The following is a 5,721-nucleotide window of genomic DNA, read 5'->3' on the forward strand; positions in this document are numbered from 1 at the left end:
CCCCAGCCCTCCTTCAGGCTGCTCGGGGTCCCTCCCACCTGCTTGGCCAGCTGCGCAGCTTGGGAACGCCCCAGCTGACTGGGCTGCATGGAGCGTCAGGACAAGCTGCGCGGTTCCCAGCCTCCCTGCCTGCCCTGGCCAGGCACCGCCGCCTCCCAGCCGTCGCCAGGCAACCAGGCCGAGGTGCCCGGCCAGCGGAGTGGGGAGAGGGGCTGGGCCGGGACTGCGGGGTCCTGGGAAAGGAGGGGCCGGGGTCCTGGATTCCTCGGTCTTAGGACGTTTGCAGCCATAACAAGGGAACAGCCCTCTGTTCCCCACTTTGAGGAGGGGTTTTGAGGCTGGGGGAGTCAAGGCAGGGGTCCCAACTGTCCCCCAGGTATCGGCGTGCCCTCTTCCCGACCCGCAGGCCAGAGGAGCCCCGGACCCCGCCTCCCCAGGGCGCGGAAAGTGGCGAGGCCCCAGAGGCCCCCATTTATAGCTCGGTTTCCACTGAGCGCAGTCCCTCCAGGACCTGGGCTGAGCAAGTTTCTTCCACTCTTTCCCTTCCCTCCTCCTCACCCCCATGCCTGCCCCTCAACCTTGGCAGGGCGCAGGTGTCCATCCCAGCCCGGACCCCCTCCTGGAACCCAGGTGTTCTGGCTCCCAGACCCCAATTGAACTGGGGGCGTCCACCCGCCGGGGGACCCCGCCCTGCATCCCCCATTCATCCGCGTCCAGCCCCGGGAGTTTCTCAATGGGAAGAGGGCGGAGCTCCCAGGAGGCGGACCCGGGCGGGGCGAGCTGGATTGGGCCCTCTTGGGGTCTCCCAGAGACCCAGGGCGCGGAACTGGCAGGCGTTTCAGAGCGTCAGAGGCTGCGGATGAGCTCACTTGGAGGACTCCAGGCCAGAGACAGGGGTTCTCTAGGCTGGGGCGAAGAGTCGAGCGCGAAGGGGGGTCCGGGCCAGGGTGACAGGAGGAGTGCTTCCGAGGAAGAAGTTGACAGGGAGGCCCGTGCGACTGCAAATCTCGTGAACCTTGGGGGACACACGCTCAGGATGCTGGTCCCCGCCCTCCTCGTCCTGCTCTTCTGCTTCAGAGGGAGCGCAGGTACCGCACGAAGGGAGCGGATGAATATGGGGTGGGTGTGGGGGGATTGCTTGCGGGCTGCCCCTTCACTAGGGAGAAGGGAGTTGGGGGCTGGGACCCCTGGGTCCTGAATGAGGGGGCTCTTGAAGGTGCTAAGCTCAGCCCTGCTGCCCCCAACTTTCCTAGACCGGTCGCCCCATTTCCTGCAACAGCCAGAGGACCTGGTGGTGCTGCTGGGGGAGGAAGCCCGGCTGCGGTGTGCTCTGGGCGCCTACTGTGGGCTAGTTCAGGGGACTTAGAGTGGGCTGGCCCTAGGGGGCCAAAGGGACCCGCGAGGTAAGACGGTTCTCTCCACGCTGGGACGGGCTGGCTAGGGGTAGAGTTGCTGGGCTTGGCTGTACCTGCAGTTTCTATTTTGACATTTTAAGTTTGGGAAATTGATGGGCTTGGGTAAACATTTAGGAGTCCTGATTTTTGAGCTGCTTCTTTGAGGGTGACCCATAGAGTTTTGGAATTATTATGTTATTGCGAAATAGTAAACAGGCCAGGTGCGGTGGCTCACGCCTGGAATCCCAACGCTTTGGGAGGCTGAGGCCAGAGGATAGCTTGAAACCAGGAGTTTGAGACCAGCCTGGGCAACCTAACAAGACCTTATCTCTAGAAAAAAATATATATATTTTAAACAAATTAGCCAGGCATGGTGATGTGCATCTGTAGTCCCAGTTACTCAGTAGGCTGAAGTGGTAGGATTGCTTGAGCCCAGGAGTTCAAGGCTGCAGTGAGCCATGATCAAGCCACTGCACTCCAGGTAATGGTGAGACCCTGTCTCAAAAAAAAAAAAAAAAAAAAAAAAAAAAAGGAAAAGGAAAAGAAAGAAAGAGAACATAAATGCAAAAAATACAGTAAACATAAACGGAAGGTTTACCAAATAATATAGACACTCACACAGCCAATACCCAAGTCCACTGCCAGCTCCCCAGAAGCCCCCGTATTCCTTTCCCCTATCATAGCCCCCCTCCCCCTCACTCCAGAAGTAGTATCTAACCTAACTTTCATGGCAATCATTTTCTTGCTTTCCTTTCTGAATTTATTACCACCAAGTTTGCAGTGACTCTGGGTTGGGAGGGAGTTAGAGTCTCTATGGGCCCAGTACACACTCTTTAATAGTGTCTTACCACCAAATGTGTGGACCGGTCAGAACCATGGCGTGCTGCCTCCTCCCTGACTCCAGGGTGGTCCCGGTACTGGATATCAGGGAATGCAGCCAATGGCCAGTATGACCTCCACATTAGGCCCATGGAGCTAGAGGATGAAGCATCATATGAATGTCAGGCTACACAAGCAGGCCTCCGCTCGAGACCAGCCCAACTTCACGTGCTGGGTAAGGACCTCACCCACTTGTCCCCTGGGAGCCCAAGGGGGCAGCCAGTACTAGCTGGGAGTAGCAGAGTCCAGGGAGCCCAGGGGAGTGGTCAATTGGAGCTGAGAGGATCAGGATCCATCTCTGACCCCAAATCCACCTTGCAGTCCCCCCAGAAGTCCCCCAGGTGCTGGGCGGCCCCTCTGTGTCTCTCATTGCTGGAGTTCCTGTGAACCTGACACGTCGGAGCCTTGGGGATGCCTGCCCTACCCCTGAATTGCTGTAGTTCCGAGATGGGGTTCGGTTGGATGGAACCACCTTCCATCAGGTCAGGTCCAAATTCCTGTGCTAGCCATTGCCCATTCAGGAAAACTTGGGGTACACTCTGACCACAGGCTCATCCCGAGGAGAAGAAGACATGGGAGGGCAGGGGTTCAAGGGTTTGGACTCTTGAAATATGATGCAGGGTCAAGATTCTAGGGCCAGACTACCTGGGTTCAAATCATGTCTCAGCCACTTGCTAGTTGATTGATGTTTAGTTAACCTCTCTGTGCCTCAGTTGCCTTATCTATACAATTGGAATAATAATAGCATGCATGTCATAGGGTATGGTGAGGATTAAATAAATAAATACCTATAAATGCCCAGAAGAGTGCCCAACACATAGTGAACCCTATATAAGTAAGGCAAGCTTATCCAACCTGTTGCCTGTGGGCTGCATGCAGCCATGGCCCACCACAAATTCATACACATTCTTAAAACATGATGAGACTTTTTTGTAACTGTTTAGCTCATCAGCTATCATTAGTGTTAGCATGTATGGCCTAAGACAATTCTTCTTCCAATATGGCCCAGGGAAGCCAAAAGATTGGACACCCCTGATGGCATTATTATTCTTATCCATCCCTCCAGACCCTGCTGAAGGAAGGGACCCCTGGATCAGTGGAGAGCACCTTAACCCTGACCCCTTCCAGCCATGATGATGGAGCCACCTTGGTCTGCAGGGCCTGGAGCCAGGCCCTGCCTGCGGGAAGGGACACAGCTATCACACTGAGCCTGCAGTGTGAGTGCAGCTGGCCCTGGGAAAGAGGGGTGTGGGGCCCTGACTCCTGGGTATGAGGAAGGAGGGGACTGTGGCCCCTGGGGAATGAGGAAACTGGGACCTGGATTCCTGGATCTAAGAGAGCAGGAGAGGGCCAGGTATGGTAGCTCATGCCTGTACTCCCAGAACTTTGGGAAGCCGAGGCGGGCGGATCATCTGAGCTCAGGAGTTCGAGACCAGTCTGGCTAACATGTCGAAACCCATCTCTACTAAAAATACAAAAATTTGCCGGGCATGATAGCACACGTTTTTAATCCCAGCCACCTGGGAGGCTGAGGCAGGAGAATCACTTGTACCCCGGAGGCAGAGGTTGCAGTGAGCTGAGATCCTGCCACTCGGCAACAGAGTGAGACTCCGAGCAGGAGACGACAGATGGCTGGGGGTCCCTGGGGAAAGAGGAAGCTGGGCCTTGACTCCCTAACTGGGGGAATTGGGAACTGAAAGCCCAGACTCCTGACTCAAAGGGAGAAGGGGATTAGGGGCCCAGACTCCTGGGGTGGAGGAATCAGGCACTGGACCCCTAGGCCAGTGACAGAGGTGTTCCTGGTCCTTGCCCACCTGACCATTGTCCCACCCTCACAGACCCCCCAGAGGTGACTCTGTCTGCTTCACCACACACTGTGCAGGAGGGAGAGAAGGTCACTTTCCTGTGCCAGGCCACAGCCCAGCCTCCAGTCACAGGCTACAGGTGAGGACGAAGACCACCTCTCCCTAGCCCCAAGAGTGAGCTTGGGAAGGGCTGGGACCTGAGTAGGTGTGCCAGAGAGCAGGGATAACGGTAACAGCGCCACCATTTCCTCAGGTGGGCAAAAGGGGGCTCCTCGGTGCTCGGGACCCGTGGGCCAAGGTTGGAGGTCGTGGCAGGCGCCTCGTTCCTGACTGAGCCCGTGTCCTGCGAGGTCAGCAACGCCGTGGGCAGCGCCAACCGCAGCACTGCGCTGGATGTGCTGTGTGAGCTGGGGCGGGGCTGTGGGTGTGGTCAAAGGTGGGCGAGGCTTTCAGGGTTGCTGAGGGGCGGGGTCAGGAGAGTGGGCGTGGGGTATTAGGAGGAAGAGAGTGGACTTGGGGCATATTCTTGCCCCCTAGAGGGTGTGGTGTTTCTATGGGGCTGATCCCGGGTCAGGGACTGCATTCCTCTCCGGCCTTGTGACCCCTCATCTCCTTCGTCCAGTTGGGCCGATTCTGCAGGCAAAGCCGGAGCCCGTGTCCGTGGACGTGGGGGAAGACGCCTCCTTCAGCTGTGCCTGGCGCGGGAACCCGCTTCCACGGGTAATCTGGACCCGCCGCTGTGGCGCGCAGGTGCAGCCCTAAATCTTGAGGCGGTGGCTGGCGGGGGACCAGGCTTCCTTGCAAATCCGGCTTCTGACGCCCCTTGCCTGTCGCAGGTGCTGGGCTCTGGAGACGCACTGCGCCTTCCGTCGGTGGGACCACAGGACGCAGGAGACTATGTGTGCAGGGCTGAGCCTGGGCTCTCGGGCCAGGGGGGCTGCGCCGCGGAGGCTCCGCTGACTGTGAACGGTGAGAAGGCGGGGCTTCTAGGGGATCTAGCCCGTCCTGGGATAGGGAGTGGACAGAGGGGGCAAGGGCTAATGCAGTGGGAGTGGCCTGGAAGGAGCCTTACACCCAGCGGGGCCTGGAGACCGACCTATTAAAGGCGAGGCTTTTAGAGGAATCAGAGTTTGGAGGCAGCATGGCCTGATTGATTAAGGTTAGCGGAGAGTGCGCTGGCCAGACCAGGCTTTGTTACAGCCTTTGGGGAGAGCAAAGCCTCTCCTCTGAGTGACCCACCGTCTCCATCCCAGCTCCCCCAGTAGTGACAGCCCTTGAGTCTAGCCATGGAACTAGTCTCGACAACAGTGGGTTGTCATCTGGGTCCCAAAGAAATCAACAGCTTGCTGACAAAGCTTTTCTTAATTGAACTAACCCTGCCCAGATAGCAGAGCCCACCTGCTGCTCATTGCCCTTGTGAGCCACATCTTCATTAAACCAATTCTAGGTCCGCTTCATTTGCTTTTTAAAAATTTAACAAATGAGCTTAGGTAGCTCCTTCAACAAATATACAAAGCCACAGATGCAGTCCTATGTCTGGCCAAAATATTTTAGACCACCAAATCAACTCAGTGGGGTTGGAGCCTGGTGTCATGTGTTATTGACACTGACAGCACCTGCAGATGGCTTTGTTTTTCCTCCCA

At 57.0% G+C, this 5,721-nt stretch overlaps 1 pseudogene; it reads left to right on the plus strand.

Annotated features, from left to right (window-relative positions):
* The first annotated feature begins 948 nt into the window (after positions 1–948).
* On the plus strand, positions 949–5,447 carry LOC139358381 (kin of IRRE-like protein 2; annotated as a pseudogene).
* The last annotated feature ends 274 nt before the right edge of the window (positions 5,448–5,721 follow it).

This window comes from Macaca nemestrina, chromosome 15 (assembly GCF_043159975.1).
Source record: "Macaca nemestrina isolate mMacNem1 chromosome 15, mMacNem.hap1, whole genome shotgun sequence".
Taxonomy (NCBI): Eukaryota; Metazoa; Chordata; class Mammalia; order Primates; family Cercopithecidae; genus Macaca; species Macaca nemestrina.